The 19,025-nt window shown below is 39.0% G+C and overlaps 1 pseudogene; it reads right to left on the reverse strand.

The window, feature by feature from the left end:
* Positions 1-19,025, reverse strand: part of LOC140870867 (uncharacterized) — a 60,285-nt pseudogene that overhangs the window by 6,932 nt on the left and 34,328 nt on the right.

Here is a 19,025-nt window from a genome sequence, read left to right on the forward strand (position 1 = left end):
GTGGAGAATACTTAAGTACCGAGTTTTTGGACTATCTAAAAGAGAATGGGATTCTCTCTCAGTGGACTCCTCCTATGACACCACAGCTTAATGGTGTATCGGAGCGTCGTAATCGAACCTTGTTGGACATGGTTCGATCCATGATGAGCTTCACTGAGCTTCCACCTTCGTTTTGGGGCTATGCGCTTGAAACGGCGGTTTTATTGTTGAACAACGTCCACACTAAAGCAGTGGACAAGACACCATACGAGTTATGGAATGGCAAAGCTCCTAAGTATTCGTACTTGAGGATTTGGGGATGTCCTGCTTACGTGAAGCAGACAGTGGGAGACAAGTTGGATAGTCGATCCAGCTTATGTTATTTTGTGGGGTATCCGAAGAACTCAATCGGATATTATTTCTATTATCCTGCTGAAACAAAGGTGTTTGTTTCTAGGAATGCCACCTTCTTGGAGAAGGAGTTCTTATTGGATAAGAAAGGCGAGATGATGGAACTCGAAGAAGTTCGAGAAGAGCCCGAAATACAAAATAACGATCCTACACCTCAGGAACCATTGCTGGACACACCTGCACCTAGAAGATCCGAGAGGACTTCTAGACCTCCCATTCGATATGGTCTTCTTCTTGAAGGGGATCAAGATGAACCCGACATTGGATGTGATCCAAGAAACTTCAAGGAAGCAATTTCTGATGCGGATTCGAATTTATGGCTTGAAGCTATGCAGTCAGAATTGGATTCGATGCATACAAACCAAGTCTGGTCTTTGGTAGATCCTCCCGACGGAATTGTTCCAATAGGGTGTAAATGGATCTACAAGAGAAAGCTTGGGCCTGATGGTAAGGTATTGACCTACAAGGCGCGATTGGTGGCTAAAGGTTATACTCAAAGGCAAGGAGTTGACTATGATGAAACCTTTTCACCAGTTGCAATGTTCAAGTCCATAAGAATCCTAATTGCCATAGCTGCATGGTATGACTATGAGATATGGCAAATGGATGTGAAGACTGCTTTTCTTAATGGAGACATTAAGGAGGAAATCTATATGAAGCAGCCTGAAGGGTTCACATCCATGGGAAGCGAGCATAAGGTATGCAAGCTTCAGAGATCAATTTATGGTCTAAAACAAGCATCAAGAAGTTGGAACCAGAAATTTGATGAAACAATAAAAGATTTTGGTTTCATCAAGAACCCGGAGGAACCATGCGTGTACAAGAAAGTAGTTAAGGATGCGGTGACATTCTTAGTACTTTATGTTGATGACATCCTACTCATTGGGAATGACGTAGGGATGTTGCAGTCAACAAAGATATGGTTATCAGGTAGATTCTCGATGAAGGATTTGGGTGAGGCATCCTACATTCTTGGGATACAGATCTATAGAGATAGATCTAAGAGAATGATAGGACTCACTCAATCAACCTACATCGATACCATATTGAAACGGTTTTCAATGGATGGGTCCAAGAGAGGACATCTACCCATGTGTCATGGAGTTTCTCTATCCAAGTCTATGTGTCCCAAGACTGATGAAGAGATAGAGAATATGACACATGTACCATATGCGTCAGCTATAGGTAGTATCATGTATGGGATGATATCTACCAGACCGGATGTAGCATTTGCTCTGAGTGTCACGAGCAGATATCAGTCTAATCCTGGTCAAATGCATTGGAAAGCCGTGAAGGACATTCTTAAGTACTTGCGAAGGACTAAGAATATGTTCATGGTGTATGGAGGACGAGATCTCAAATTGGAAGGCTATACCGACTCTAGCTTCCAAAGTGATGTGGATGACTCGAAGTCAACCTCTGGATTTGTGTTCATGCTCAATGGCGGTGCTGTCTCTTGGAAGAGTTCCAAGCAGGACACCACAGCGGATTCCACCACTGAGGCTGAATACATTGCAGCATCAGCTGCTGCTAAAGAGGCCGTTTGGATGAGGAAGTTCGTCCAAGAGTTGGGCGTTATTCCTGAATTTGTTGGTCCAGTCCCGGTGTACTGTGACAACACGGGTGCCGTTGCTCAAGCAAAGGAACCAAGGTCTCATCAAAGATCCAAACACGTACTGAGGAAATACCACATAATCCGGGAGATTGTGGAAAGAGGAGACATCATTGTCGAACGAGTGGCCTCTGCAGACAATATCGCTGATCCGCTTACTAAGCCTTTGCCAGGACCATTGTTTGACAAACATCGCGAAGCAATGGGTCTACGTAGTATGACTAGTTGGCTATAGGGCAAGTGGGAGATTGTAAGAGTGGGTGCCCAGTGAGCCAACCGTGTGGCTATGGGCTTTGATGACTCTTTGTATAAACAATCTTTTGTTTAATATTATTTACACTTTTATTAATGGCAATGACTTTATATTACTTCATATTGTTATATTGTGATATACTATTGTTGTTTTGATAAAGACCTTGAATATACCATATTGTATGTAATATGTGGTAGAACATGGGGATGTCTATCATGAAATACATCTTATAGTCACTGTATATTCTAAAACCGTTCCTAGTCGATTGAGCCGTCCGATAATAAGGATAAGGATCGCTCGAGTTTGAGACTAGCATTTGCGATGCGGAGTACCACGTTTCATTGGTAGGGAACATGGAGATGTTCGAAGCATGCAAATGGATATTCATAGGATGAATAATCGAACTACCCTATCCGGACTTTCCAAGTGGTTATCACTTATCGAGTGGATGAAGTCCGCGGTTTTGGTTGTACACCATTAGTCCTTACGACTTGAAACATCATGGAGACTCTATATGCTAGTACTGTGCTTTGACTCGTTTACCGACTCTGAGGGGGTCATCAGGTGTCGAGATTGGGTACAGTTACAACACATATAGGAGTCGATGCATTGTTGTCAAGGATTCACCACATACTTGCGAGTGTGGATATCCTATGCGATCTGAGGAGATATTAGTGTGACAAATCTCTGGCCAGAGTACTTGATGTGATTTAAGAAATGGTTTCTTAGTAGCACATGCGATGTCACTAATTTGATCTTCAAGATGTATTGCATAGTTATCGAATCTTGAGCGACTCTCGATATACCAATGGTTGTTGATTCGATCGGGATATTTGGATGAAGGGACCGTACTGTACGCTAACCAAAATATACTGGTTCTTGTAGGCACTATCAGTGATACCTAGGGAATCATGGGGCGATGTTGCTAGGCGCTTTACCATGATTCGTTGGGCAAGTCGGAAAGTGTTGTTCCGAGTCACAAGGAGTTGTGAGCCCACGGCTAGCTGTATCCCTGAACCATTGAGGGTCACACAGTGTAATGGAGTTTTAATCCCCGTTGAGATAGTTAAATTTAAAGAGTTAAATTTAATGAACAAAGAAGTTGGACTTCTTAAATAAGAGTAAGGGAGTAGGATTTCCTAAAATGACATAGGGATGGACATTTTTGGAAACCACTGAATTCGGATTCAGGAAAATTTATTTTGACTTTAAAATGTGCAGAAATGGTTTCTGTGCACATTGGTGAAATTGGTTCATCAATCGGAGTCACGATGAATTTTATATTAATTTCTGAACGTGCGGGCTTTGCTTGTCGGGCCCTAACTTATGATTAATGGGCCCTAAGGTGTTAGTGGCCTGCATTATAAATAAGTTATTGCAGTACAGAAATTAGACACAACAGGTCATTATTGAGAGACAGGATTTTCGAAAATAAACCCTAGCCTCCTCTCAAGTTTTCGGCCGCCCCCCTTCACTCTGTCAGAGAAAATTCCGGTCTGTGATTTTTGAATTGCAGTCAGGAATAACGAATCAGATTCGTTTAATCTCTTCGCAGAAAAACTTCTGATAGATTTTCTAGTGCAATCTATCAGAGGGATTTAAACCCCATTCGTGGACCTGATTGAAGGAGTTCATCAGTTCCTGGGAAATACAAGAAGCGCAGAGAAATCTGTGTGGTGTCCATTAATCTCGATTCGAGATTGAAGGTAAAATTTAATTAATTGTTATTTGAATTTTACACACACAATAATTTAATCGTTGAATGGTTGATACCCACACCATGGAATTGTTCCATGATAAAAATTTTTAAAACTTCCGCTGCACCGGGTATCAATCGTGATTGATCTGACCGCCAGTTTTCCAACAAAATTCTTTTGGTCTCAAATAATGCTGCCACGTTTCAAGCACACGAACCAAGGAATAGAATTCCTTGTCGTAGGTATAATAATTCAATGCTTCTCCACTTGGCTTTTCACTGAAGTATGCAATTTGTCGTCTACCTTGCATCAAAACACCACCAATTCCTACACCTGACACATCACATTTAATTTCAAAAGTATTAGAAAAATCAGGCAATACAAGTAAAGGAGCATTAATTAATTTTTACTTAATAATATCAAAATATTTCTCTTGCTCCTCGCCCCAATGGAATGGAACGTTCTTCTTGATCACCGCAATCATAGGAGCTGCCAAAGTGCTGAATCCTTAACAAATCTCCTATAGAAACTTTCAAGACCATGAAAACTTCGAACTTGAGCAATAAAAGTAGGTGTTCGCCAATCTCAAATTGCACTTACCTTGTCCTCATCAACTTTGACACCTTAAGCACTCACAACAAATCCAAGAAACACAAGTTCTTTTGTACAATACACACACTTTTTCAAGTTAGCATACAAGTGTTCAGCTTTAGTGTGATTATCACAATTCTCAAGTGTTCAACATGCTCATTCAAGTTTTTTCTATACACCAAGATATCATCAAAATATACCACAACAAATTTTCCAATATAAGCACGCAAAACATGATTCATCAACCTCATAAAAGTACTAGGTGCATGATAGTCATGTTTGTGTTGCTTATTTTAATATCGTTTTGTTGTTGTTTTGCATGCATTTATATGTTGTAATTTAGCATTTTTCTTATTTTATATATCATGTCTGCATAACATACTCCCGGATTTATTGTGTAGTACATCGCATTTTATTGGAAAAAAAAAAAGAGAAGTGGTGGAGAGTTGAAGATGGGGAGTTGAAGATGGAGAGTTGAAGATGGGCATTAGCGCAATAGCGCTGGTGTGGTTTTAAATTAGGAAACTCGATTTTTAATTTTTCTAGTCTTTTAATAGGCTTATATATTCCGATTTGTATGGATCTGAGGATTTGGCTGGACGCATAAGAGGCAAAAAAGAACACTTTGGAGGATAGGTTTTTTTGAGTTTTTTTCTTCTATTCTTAGATTTAATTTTTCTTTCATGATTCTTCTAGAGAATTCATGAATATTTGTGGCTATGTTTAGTACTTGGTTGAGGAAGACGAACCCTTGATTTTTTTTATTCATGAGATTCGAATTTTTCATTGTTTAATTCCAAATTGCGTATCAAGAGTTGTTTTAGATTGATTGACATGCTTGTATGTAAGATTTTAGGATTGATCACCTTAAGATTTTGCTATACAATCTATTGCTAAATTAGAATTCAAATCTGTAATTGTTTGAATCATATGATTTTTGAAGCAACTATGATTAATATTTTCCGCTGGTGAATTTGTTAAATCGTAGGAACAACAATTGACTAGATTAAATACAATTGCTGGTATTTGTGTTGTCTAGATTCATCAGTTTTACTCATTTGAATGCTGCCGTGGATTTAAATCTAATCGATGGTATTGAGTTAATTTATGGGTTAAGGGTTAACTTAGAACGCTGATGTCTAGTTAACTAAAATTAAGGTGAAACTGGAATTAAATTTCCAATTATGAATATTCAATGTGAATTAATTATTTTTAGGGAATCGATGATCGAATGAATAATTTCAATGGTGTAGTCGACCAATACCAAGTCTCGTTAGTTTATTGATCTTTCTTATTTTAATTCTTGCATAGTAGTTTATAAAATCCAAAAAACCCCTTTTATTATTTTTTGTATTTGAAGAACACTATTTAAATTTTACTTTTCTCGTGGGAACGATCCCTACTCACACTACTGCATATTTTGTTATCTGATTTGAGTTGGGTAATTTGGGCATGACACGACTTAGCGTTACCAAATTTTGGCGCCGTTGCCGGGGACGGTGTTTAATTTATTGTGTTTATTTTATTTTTATTTTGTCTAATCTCACTCTCTTCTTTTTTCTTTGTTTCTAGTTGTTCTCTGTCGTTCATGCTTTCAGGTGACTCTTCTGACGAATAATTCTCCTACGACCCGGAGATCAAAAGAACTTTGCACAAACGAATGAGAGAAGCTCGTAGAAGAACAGAAGCGGACGAATTTCGTACTGCAATTCCTGAGCAAGAGATGGCTTGGCTGCTAAGGCGAATCTGAGTCATAGACAATTGGGCAATCATGATCCAAACCAACAACCTTTATGCATTAATTTTCCTACTCTAGAAAATAATGCTACTTTTGAGCTTAAATCTGGATTAATTCACTTATTGCCTTCTTTTCATGGTCTTGCAGGTGAGTACCCTAACAAGCACTTGATGGAATTTCATGTGGTTTGCACAAGTATGAAACCCCATGGAGTGACAGAGGAGCAAATCCAACTGAGGGCCTTTCCTTTCTCTTTGAAGAGTGCTGCTAAGGATTGGCTGTATTATTTACATTCTGGATCCATTACGACTTGTACTGAGATGAAAAGAATTTTTTTGGAGAAGTACTTCCCAGCTTCTAGAGCCGCCAACATCAGGAAGGATATCTATGGGATCAAGCAATTTACAGGGGAATCACTTCATGAATACTGGGAGCGGTTCAAAAAGCTTTGTGCTAGATGTCCGCAACATCAGAAAAAAGAGAACTTGTTAACTCAATATACTTATGAAGGGTTGTTACCTCATGATAAGAGCATGCTAGATGCGGCCAGTGAGGAGTTTTTGTGGACAAAAATTCAGTTCAAGAGAGGAATCTGTTAAAGAATATGACTGCCAATTCTCAAAAATTTGGCACCAACATGAATGATCATGCGCCAAGGAAAAACAATGAGGTAAATGTCTCTTCCCTTGAACAACAATTGATTGAACTGACGAATTTTGTGCATCAAATGGTTGTAGGGAATGGAAAAACTGTAAGAGCATGTGGAGTTTGTGCTAAATTGGGACATGCAACTAACATGTGTCCAACTCTTCAAGAGGGATCTGCTGAGCAAGTCAATGCAGCAGGAGGATTTCCCGAACCACCATAACAGAAGTATGATCCTTGTTCCAACACATACAATCCAGGTTTGAAGGACCATCACAATCTCATATACGGAAACCCTCCAGTACATCAACCGCATAATCAAGCTTACAGAGCACCGTATCATCCTCACCATAGCGTCCTCAAATTCCAGAGCCTGGTGAGTTTTTATAAAAAATTGTTAAGGATCTTGCTACTAATACTTTAAATTTTCAAAAGGAAACAAGAGCAAGTATCAACAATTGAACACTCAAATGGGGCAGTTGGTAACCGTAGTTAACAGGTTGGAGGCACTACATTCTAGAAGTCTTCCATCACAAACAGTGGTGCATCCGAAGGAGAATGTTAGTGCAATCACCTTGAGTAGTGGAAAGGAGTTGAAGGTTAGTGAAGAAGTAGTGAAAGAACCAGTAAAGAAAGAACATGAAGAGAAATCCGAGGTAGAGGAGGAAGAGATAGTTCAAAAAGAAGCACCAAGAGGTAAGTTTCCTCCTCTCTCTGAGTATAAACCCATAACCCCTTTTTCCTTAGCATTAAAAGAGTCTAGGAAGGATGAAGGAATAATGTTGTGAATTTTCCTCGCAAGCGTACGAGTGTCAAGTTTTAGTATAGTGAAAGAAAAAGTGTCGATCCCACAGGGAGTAAAATGAAAAGATTCAATACTTGTAATTAAAATAGTCTTAATTTTATCTAGAAAATCAAACTTCAAGAGTTTTGCAGAATAAATAAAATAAATAAATAGAAATTATTCAGCTCACACACACACAAATTTTGAGGAATTATCAATCAGAGAAAAATAATCCAGAGGTTTTGATTTCACTTGGTCTCGACAATATTCAATCCTAATTAATCTATTTTATGAATTTCCTTCGATTAATAACCAAAAACACTTAGAGTATTCTATTCCCCTCTCCCGAGCAATAAATAGAGTGTATCAACTTACAATTCGATTTCAATATCCCTATTAAAAATCTAGATGTAGTGATATGTGTAAAATGATGTTCCTTAAAGGTTCTATTAAAGCTATATACTCTCCCGAGCTATATAAACAATTAACAGTGTAGTTCCTATTGATCCTACTCAAAATCCCCTCTCCCGAGAAATGATTCTAAGTAAATATAACAACTCAATTTATGGCCAATAAATTAAGAAGACATTCAATTCTAGAAACACAATTAATCTATAGAAATTCAATTCATTAAAATCAAAGATTCATGAATATGTCTCAACCAAGCTACGTCAACCTCTAGACTAGAAAAGTTTAGTTCATGCTCGAATTCAATAAAAACCAAATCATGTTTAATATCTCAAACATAATTCAACAATCAAAAGAAACTAAAAAGAAGAAACAAAGCCGTAGTCTTTCTTCTGTGTCCGGTCGAAAAGTCTTCGTCTTCGTTCCAAGCAATCTTCAGTTCTTCCACTCCAACAAAACTCATAGAAGTGCTCTCTCGAATATTGTGTGTATTGGTGGCTGATCGATTCCTCCTATGACTCCGAAAAATCTCTTAAATATGACCTAACAATCGTCCAAAAAAATTACCAAAGATATCCCCCAAGTTTCCATAAAAAATCGGACTCTAAAATTCCAAACAGACGACGGCGCGGGCACGCCGAAAACAGGGCGGGCGCCCTGTCAACTCGCAAAACATGCTTTTAAAAATCCCTCAACGGCGCGGGCGCGCCTAGTGTCAGCGCGGGCGCGCTCCCAGCTCGACTCTTTATCTCGAATTCTTCATTAACAGCGCGGGCGCGCCTAAGGATAGGGCGGGCGCACCTCTTGCTCGAACTCAGCCTTTTTTCTTCACTTTTCCAACTCTTGAATTTCCTTGTAAACTTCCATCTTGTAAGCTTATTTCCACTTGAACACATCAAAATCCATAACTTCCTACAAACACAAAAACAACAACAATTTCACGCAATATCTACCAATAAATTCCAAAAGTCAAGTAAAACCATATACAAATTAAGTGCACAAAATGCACTTATCAAATTCCCCAAAACTTGAACTTTTGTTCATCTCGAGCAAAACTAACTCAAACTCCACTCAATTGCAAGAACAATAACCATCAAGAATGACTATGGATTAATGACCTCAGTATGGAATTTCAAAACAATTTAAATCCAATCATCTCTGCCCTACTAACACTTGAAAAGTAAGATGTTCAGAAAAGTAATTCAACCTCATAAACTCATAAACTCCGCAACTCATGTTTCAAAATACTCTTCTCTTAACTCAATTCAAACATTCACAAATCATGAGGACTTTCATGGTAAAACATGATCAAATTCAAGGATATATCATCACAACCACACTCAATTGGTTTAATTCAAAGAACATAGTGTGTGCGTGTTTCGATCAAGAATTCATAATCATTTAAGTTTCAATCAACAGTCCATAGGCTAAATTCTCGCAACCCCTTTCCACTAGTATATTGGGCAACTGTGACTCGGTCAATAGGACTTAATAAGCTTATAATGCAAGGCCTGGCTCATGGCTACAAATGAAGGAAAAGAATTCAAATAAGGAGTAATTCACATTTATGCTCAAACTCAATTCTAATTTTGACTCCTTTCATTCACAATTCCACACTTATTTCACTTCATTGATTTTTTAATTTTTCTCACAACTTCTTTCAACTCTCTTTTACAACTTTTCCACCCACACATTTTTTTTTTCTTATACTACCTCTTTTCATCTTTTCAATTCATCCACCACACCATTCCATTTTTCACAAATAAAGCTAGGAGCATATAATATTTTAGCATTCAAATTACTCCATTAAAGGTAGGAAATAGTGTATAAGCTATTCAGGTAGTCAATGTAGGACCTTGAAATAATGACGAATGGGGGTTTAATCACACGTTTACACGCATGCCATTCGATTTTCAATCAAACTCAAACAAGGTACTAGGGATAACATATATATAATAGGTAGCTTGAAAGACTCAAACGAATTCAGAAAAATCGCCTAAATCATTCCTAATCACAGTTTTGCCCGTATTTCGCCTCAAAGGGTGTCCGAACTAGTTCTAGACAAGTCTCAATCCACAATTAAATCATACAAATCTCAATCAGTGCAGAAAGGGATAATCATCAGCAGTAAAGGATGATTTTCACAAGTAGTTTCAGAATTATCGTACCTCTAAGTACAAATATGCGTGTAAGCTCAAATGGGCAACTAAGGATACACTGATTCAATCAAATTCAAGGCCCAAAAAAAACATCCAAACAATGCCTCAATCCTTTTTATGTTTTTCTGTCTCAAGATTCAGATTCAAGCAAAATCACAGAATATATAGGAGTTCAATTGTTCACTTGGTTCCATTTATTTCAAAATTTTGTCAGCTAGGCAGGTAATCATGGACTTCAGTTACAAAACAAACAAAATTAACATCATTGGTCATCAATCCATATCAACAAAACTACATAAATTTCTCAAAAAATTTTCAAATGCAGCCACACACCAACACAACACAACTCCTAAGAACCAAACAACTAAAATAAAAAAAACAAAACCAAAAGCAACTAAATAAAAACAATAAAAGTCAGAATTGACACAACTCCCCCAAACTTAGTACATTCGTTGTCCTCAAGGAATTAAAACAAGAAAGCATAAAGGACATGTACCACAAACGACAACCGTCAGTGGTCGTCGCCATCATCAGCAACATCATCATGGGACGGATCAGAAGGGCCAAAAGTGGGCGGCCACTGTGGATACAGAGGAAATGGATGAGCCGAACTAGCAGCCTGTGGAAACTGATGTCTCAAAGCATCTGTAAAATCCATCATGTAGTCCATAAAGACACCAGTAGTCTGCTGAAATGTCCGAAACTCTTGACGGTGTGCTCTCAATTCATCCTCCAGAATAGCAACACGATCGGGCGCAACAGGGGGTGCTTGAGGTCGGGGTGCAGGGCCGCTTCATGCAGCTGCTCGCTCATTAAAATCTCGCCTCTCAGCACGAGTTCGGTGCTCAGAAGCCGGTATCATGCGAAAAGGAGTATGACAAGCAATAGGAGCAGTAGCTTTCAACAATTCTTCATTTTGGCCCCACTCAACTCCAGCCGCTTCACAAAGATCAGTGATAAGTGCGGGCAAAGCAAACCCGCCAGTCGTCTTACCTGCCGCCACACCCTGAATAGTTGCTTGACAAATCTGTCCCAAGTCGATTGCTTTGCCCTCCAAAATACAATAAACAAGAATCGCTCGTTCTCGTGTCACCTCATGCTCGTGGTCAGTCGGTTTAAGACGAGAACACACAAAGTTGTACTATAGCTTAGCATCAGGAATTATCTCGGTCTTCTTCAACTTAGAAGGCTGATGATCACGGCCCATGCGCCATTCCGCACCCGGAACACAAATACGGCTCAGAATCGCCGCGTAATCCACTTCATTCGCTCGGTACTCCGCATACTCATCATGAAATAATGGTGGAAGGTTGTACAAGGTGTTAATAGTGTGAGCATCAAAAGGCACCAGCTGGCCTCGGACAAGCACTTTCAACTGCATGTACTTTACTTTCAAGTTTGCATAAAATTCACGAACGACTGGGACGACTGCATCCTGAGGTGGCTTAACAAAATTTAACCATTGACGCCCATTCACAGTCCTACCAATTGTATGCAAAAACTCATCGTTTCCAAATCCCAATGTCGTGTCAAACCCCCGCTCCGGTAGTATCGTTTTGCCTAGACAATTTTGATAATGCTGTTCGGCACTCTCATTCCAGAAACGCTGCGGCTCATGCTCTGGATTAGCATGAGAAGAGGATGCAACAGATTTTTGTTTCTTCTTTGGGGCCATGAATCAAACACTTAGTAGGCACCACACGTCACGCACAAATAACCAATTTACCACAATCACAACTTCCCCAAACTTAAATCTACTCCACAATCCACACACAACAACAACCGCTTCCACAACAATCCAATAGAATTCACACTTCAAAGATCGATTAATCAATTAATAGTTCAAGACCCACGAATCGCACGAGTAGAATTTTGCGAAATACTCACCACCCAAAACAATTGTAGAAGTACCAAAAGAATGACTTACTCCATATGAGTTCAAGAAGAGTAGATAATAAAAAGCTTCCCCAATTTCCAATCCTCCAAAAATTAAAATAGGCGTGCCCCGGATAAAAGTGGTTCGACCGTCCCGCGTCAAAGAGAGGATGAAAGAAATTAGATTGGGGGGGATTTGGAGATGATGAGAGACACTAGCCGATTATAACAAGAAAAGAGGGGAAGAATTCGTGAGGTGGAAAGTGGACAAGAAATTAGGGAAAAGATTTGGGAGAAAGGAAAGAAAATAGTAGGTTAAATAGAAGAGATCGGTGACGGGGCGGGCGCGCCTCTATCTCGTTTTGTGAAATAGCAGGGCCGGGGCGGGCGCGCTGAAGATGGGACGGGCGCGCCTACGTCTCGAAAAAATTTTCAAAAATATGGTATAGGGACGGTGCGGGCGCGCCTTGAGCTCGAAAAAAAAAATCATAAAATCATTGCAAGAGAGGCGCGGGCACGCCTAATAGAAGAGCGGGCGCGCCTTCACCTCGAGATTTGCATCCAAAATTCTGAAAAAATCAAAGAAAAAAAACAAATTAATTCAAAAAAAACAAAATTAACAGTAAAAACTAAAGAACAAAAATTAAAACGAGAAAGCAAAGACAAAAACTAAAAAATTTGGGTTGCATCCCAAAAAGCGCTTGTTTTAAAGTCACCAGCCCGACGTGCACCAGTCTTTAGTTGGGATCATTAAGCAATGCGCTGGATGCGGGTGGTACTTCATTGCCAAAGTAGTGCTTGACTCTCTGCCCATTGACCTTGAAAACTCTTCCATCTGTACATCGCAATTCAATGGCACCATGTGGATACACAGTCTCAACGAGAAACGGCCCTGACCATCGCGATTTCAACTTCCCTGGAAATAATTTCAACCGAGAGTTAAATAGCAAAACTCTCTGACCCTTTTCGAATTCCCTATGCACAATAACTTTATCATGCCACTTCTTTGTTTTCTCTTTGTAGATCTTGGCATTCTCATATGCTTCACTCCGGAATTCATCCAATTCATTCAACTGTAGTTTCCGCAACTCTCCGGATGCTTCGAGATCCATGTTTAGCTTCTTGATAGCCCAAAATGCCTTGTGCTCTAACTCCAACGGTAAATGACATGCCTTACCAAAAACCATCCTGAAGGGAGACATCCCAATGGGGGTTTTGAATGCAGTGCGGTAGGCCCAAATGGCGTCATCTAGCTTGATTGCCCAATCTTTCCGATTTGTCTTAACCGTTTTCTCCAAGATTTGCTTAATTTCCCGGTTAGAGATCTCCGCCTGGCCATTGGTTTGAGGATGGTATGCGCACGCCACCTTATGCCTGACACCATACTTCGTGAGCAAGGTATTAAAAATCTTATTGCAGAAATGCGTACCTTCATCACTGATTATTGCTCGTGGAGTTCCATACCGCGTGAAGATATTCTTTTGCAAAAATTTAACTACAACACGAGCGTCATTAGTCGAGGTGGCAATGGCTTCCACCCATTTCGAAACGTAATCAACTGCTAACAAAATATAAGTGTACCCAAAAGAAGGGGGAAAGGGACCCATAAAATCAATACCCCACACATCAAATAATTCTACTTCTAAAATATTTGTGAGAGGTAATTCATGCCTTCTTGAAATATTTCCCGTTCTTTGACACTTATCACATGATTTCACCAAGGTATAACTATCTTTAAACAACGTAGGCCAATAAAAACCAGATTGTAATACCTTAGCAGCTGTGCGGGTGGGTCCAAAATGTCCTCCATAGGGGGAGGAATGGCATTGTTCCAAGATTTCATTTGCCTCTTGTCCCGCCACACATCTCCGAATCACTTGATCGGCACAACGTTTGAAAACATAGGGATCATCCCACAAGTAGAACTTAATTTCATGGAAAAACTTCTTCTTTTGATGTCTATTCAACTCTGGAGGCATAGCACCACAAGACAAGAAATTTGCAATATCAGCAAACCATGGAATAAAGGAACTTACCTCAAAGATTTGTTCATCTGGAAACAATTCCTTTATGCTCTCCTCCTCTTTCACGTCTTCTAGCTCCAATCTTGACAAGTGATCAGCAACTTGATTTTCACTACCCTTCTTATCCTTGATCTCAAAATCAAACTCTTGTAAAAGTAGAATCCACCTTATCAAGCGTGGCTTGGCATCCTTTTTTGCAAACAAGTAGCGAATTGCTGCATGGTCAGTAAAAACAACTACTTTAGTACCAATTAAATATGGACGAAATTTATCAAAAGCAAAGACTACTGCAAGCATCTCTTTTTCAGTGGTAGTGTAGTTTTGCTGTGCGGCGTCCATGGTGCGACTAGCGTAATATATAGCTCTGAAAATCTTATCTCTCCTTTGGCCTAATACCGCGCCCACTGCATAATCACTAGCATCACACATAAGCTCAAAGGGCTCCTTCCACTCTGGCACAATCATGATGGGTGCTGTGGTCAATGCCGTCTTGATCTTTTCAAATGCCTGCAAACAATCATCATCAAAAATGAATTTAGAATATTTTTCAATTAAATTACACAGAGGTTTTGTGATTTTAGAAAAATCCTTGATGAAACGCCGATAAAACCCTGCATGGCCTAAAAAATTTCTGATGCCCTTGATATTCTTCGGAGGTGGAAGCTTCTCTATTGCAACCACTTTGGCTCGATCCACCTCTAATCCATTGGATGACACTTTATGTCCAAGGACAATGCCCTCTTGAACCATGAAGTGACATTTTTCCCAGTTAAGAACTAAATTCTTTTCTTGGCACCTCTGCAAAACAAGAGACAGATTATGCAAGCAATGATCAAAAGAGGAGCCAAATACTGAAAAATCATCCATAAACACTTCCATCACGTCCTCCACCATATCTGCAAAAATCGCCATCATACACCTCTGAAAAGTTGCAGGTGCATTACACAGTCCAAACGGCATCCTCCTGAAAGCAAACGTGCCATAGGGACACGTAAAGGTAGTCTTCTCCTGATCTTCCGGTGCTATAGCAATTTGATTATAGCCTGAATAACCATCTAAGAAACAGTAATAGCAATAACCAGCAAGTCTATCAAGCATTTGATCAATAAAAGGAAGTGGAAAATGATCTTTACGAGTAGCTTTATTCAACTTCCTATAATCTATACAAACTCGCCAGCCAGTTACTGTACGTGTGGAGATTAACTCATTATTCTCGTTCTTAACCACAGTAATCCCACCCTTCTTAGGCACCACTTGAACAGGAGATACCCAACTACTATCAAAAATAGCATAAATCACTCCCGCATTCAACAGCTTTAACACTTCTTTCTTAACTACCTCTTTCATGGTGGGATTCAACCTTCTCTGATGATCAACATAAGGAGTATACGACTCTTCCATCAAAATTTTATGCATGCAAATTGTTGGAATAATACCCTTAATGTCAGAAATTGACCATCCTAAAGCGGTTTTAAAATTTCTCAGAACTCTCAACAACTTATCTTTTTTCTACAGCAGACAAATGCGCAGATATAATAACAGGACAAGTAGAATTTTCACCAAGAAATTCATAACATAAGTGCGCAGGCAATGCTTTCAGATCATGAGTTTCAGGGGATACCTCTGGTGCATTATTTTCCAAAATTTCAGATTCCTTAGAACTCACCAGTTTTTCTTTCGGAGCGCTGTCTAGGAATACTTTTTGTTCATGTAACTCCCAATCCTCTTCTTTCTCAACCATCTCGTCCGCCACCAAACATCGTTCGAGAGGATCCGTACTTTCTACACATGAAAAAGAGTTATGAGAATCAATAATTTCAATGCTCTTACATGTACTTACCTCATTTGGGCCCCTCATGGTGTGATAAATATTAAAAATCACCGCTTCACCACCAACTCGATGAAAGAGTAGGTGCCCGGTGAGCCAACTTGTGGCTAAGGGCTTTGATGACTCTTTGTATAAACAATCTTTTGTTTAATATAATTTACACTTTTATTAATGGCAATGACTTTATCTTTCTTCATATTGTTATATTGTGATATACTATTGTTGTTTTGATAAAGACCTTGAATATACTATAGTGTATGTAAGATGTGGTAGAACATGGAGATGTCTATCATGAAACACATCTTATAGTCACTGTATATTCTAAACTGTTCCTAGTCGATTGAGCCGTCCGATAATAAGGATAAGGATCGCTCGAGTTTGAGACTAGCATTTGTGATGCAGAGTACCACGTTTCATTGGTAAGGAACATAGAGATGTTCGAAGCATGCAAATGGATATTCATACGATGAATGATCAAACTACCCTATCCGGACTTTTCAAGTGGTTATCACTTATCGAGTGGAAAAAGTCCGCGGTTTTGGTTGTACACCATTAGTCCTTATTACTTGAAACATCATTGAGACTCTATATGCTAGTACTGTGCTTTGACTCGTTTACGACTCTATTGGGGTCATCAGGTGTCGGGATTGGGTACAGTTACAACACATATAGGAGTCGATGCTTTGTTGTCAAGGATTCACCACATACTTGCGAGTGTGGATATCCTATGCGATCTGAGGAGATATTAGTGTGACGAATCTCTGGCCAGAGTACATGATGTGTTTTAAGAAATGGTTTCTTAGTAACACATGCGATGTCACTATTTGATCTTCAAGAAGTATTGCATAGTTATCGAATCTCGAACGACTATCGATATACCAATGGTTGTTGATTCGATCGGGATATATGGATGAAGGGACCGTACTGTACGCTAACCAAAATCTATTGGTTCTTGCAGGCACTATCAGTGATACCTAGGGAATCATGGGGCGATGTTGCTAGGCGCTCTTACCATGATTCGATGGGCAAGTCGGAAATTGTTGTTCCGAGTCACAAGGAGTTGTGAGCCCACGGCTAGCTGTATCCCTGAACCATTGAGGGTCACACAGAGTAATGGATTTTTAATCCCCGTTGAGATAGTTAAATTTAAAGAGTTAAATTTAATGAACAAAGAAGTTGGACTTCTTAATTATGAGTAGAGGAGTAAGATTTCCTAAAATGACATAGGGATGGGCATTTTTGGAAATCACTGAATTCGGATTCAGAAAAATTTATCTTGACTTTAAAAGGTGCAGAAATGGTTTCTGTGCACATTGGTGAAATCGGTTTATCAATCGGAGTCACGATGAATTTTATATTAATTTCTGAACATGCGGGCTTTGCTTGTCGGGCTTGAACTTATGACTAATGGGCCCTAAGCTGTTAGTGGCCTACATTATAAATAAGTTATTGCAGTACAGAAATTAAACACAACAGGTCACAATTTTTGAAAAAAACCCTATTTTTCTCTTAGTAGTGGCCGCCCCCTTTCTCCCCTCTGCTCGGAAAATCCAGTCTGTGAATTTTGATTTACATTCTGGTTTAACGGATCAAATTCGTTAATCTCTTCGTAGAAACTTCTGATAGATTTTCTAGTGCAATCTATCAGAGGGATTAAATATCCGTTTGTGGACCTGATATACAACAAGAGCAGAGCAATCTGTTGGTGTCCATAATCTCGCTTCGAGATTGGAGGTAAAAATTTATAATCGTTATTTAATTTTTACATACACACAATTTAATCGTAAGGTTGATACCCATTTTGGAATTTTTCCATATAAAATTTTTAAACTTCCGCTGCACCGGGTATCAATGCTGATTGATCTGATCGCCGCGTTCTCCAACAGTGGTATCAGAGCCAGGTTGCTCAGATCAAGCGATTAAATTAATCGATTGTACAAAAATTTTAAGCCTCGGTTTTTGAAACAAAATAAATATTTTAAAAATAAAAAAAAAATTCGGGCAAAAACCCGGGCAGCGATTGGATCGCTGCCCAGGGGGGCAGCGCACGGCGCTGCACAGGGCGGCGCACGGCGCTGCATAGGGCAGCGATCGTCGCTGCCCTAGGGGCAGCCGGGCTGCCCGGCCCGACCCCATTAGGGTGCGGGCAGCCCGGGAATGTCCCGGGCGGCCCGCGGGAAAAAATTAATTTTTTAATTTTTAAATTAAATTTTAATATGTTAAAATTCTATTTTTGGTCCGATCAAAAATTGTTTTTGATTGGTCCACGAGGCGTCGGATCGAATTGTTCGAGTCCGAAAATTTTAAAATTGATTTTTGGATAAATTTGAATTTTTGGAAAATTTAAATATTTTATCCGTTAAATTGAATTTTGAAATTAATTATTTTTGGTACAATTGATGATAAGATATGATCTTATGGAAATATTGAGTAAAATATGATTTTATGTATAAAATTGGATTTTATAGATAAAATATGATTTTATTTGATAAAAAGATAAAATATGATTTTGTATGTAAAATAAGATTTTATATATGAAATATGATTTTATCCTTTTAAATTTAAATTGCCATTGCATGTTATCCAATAAATTAATTTTGAATTAAATGTTATTGGATAAGGATGATCGATTGCCATGACCAATTTTGTAGGTGTATGTTAGGAATTTACATTTGTTTTTATTGTTGTTGGATTTATTAATGGGCCTGGTTTATGGCCCAATATGAATTGTCATATGTAATAAAAGTGGGCTTGGTTTATGGCTCGTTCCCACCCCTTAAAAATGTATCCCCTACTTGTCATTGTTATTTATTGTAAATACATTAGATTTAGTGGGAGATCAAGATTTGAAGATGGAGGTGGGCCCAGCAAACAATAAAGACAGAAGAAATGTAAATTGAAAGCAAAATGTAATAGGATTGCATTGCATACTGCATATTACCTAGGATTGGACTAAGACTCGTGATTGGCAACCACGGGTCGATTAGAAATGGAATCGATCATCCTATATAATATGTGATA

Source organism: Henckelia pumila, unplaced genomic scaffold (assembly GCF_033568475.1).
Source record: "Henckelia pumila isolate YLH828 unplaced genomic scaffold, ASM3356847v2 CTG_270:::fragment_1, whole genome shotgun sequence".
In the NCBI taxonomy this organism is placed as follows: domain Eukaryota; kingdom Viridiplantae; phylum Streptophyta; class Magnoliopsida; order Lamiales; family Gesneriaceae; genus Henckelia; species Henckelia pumila.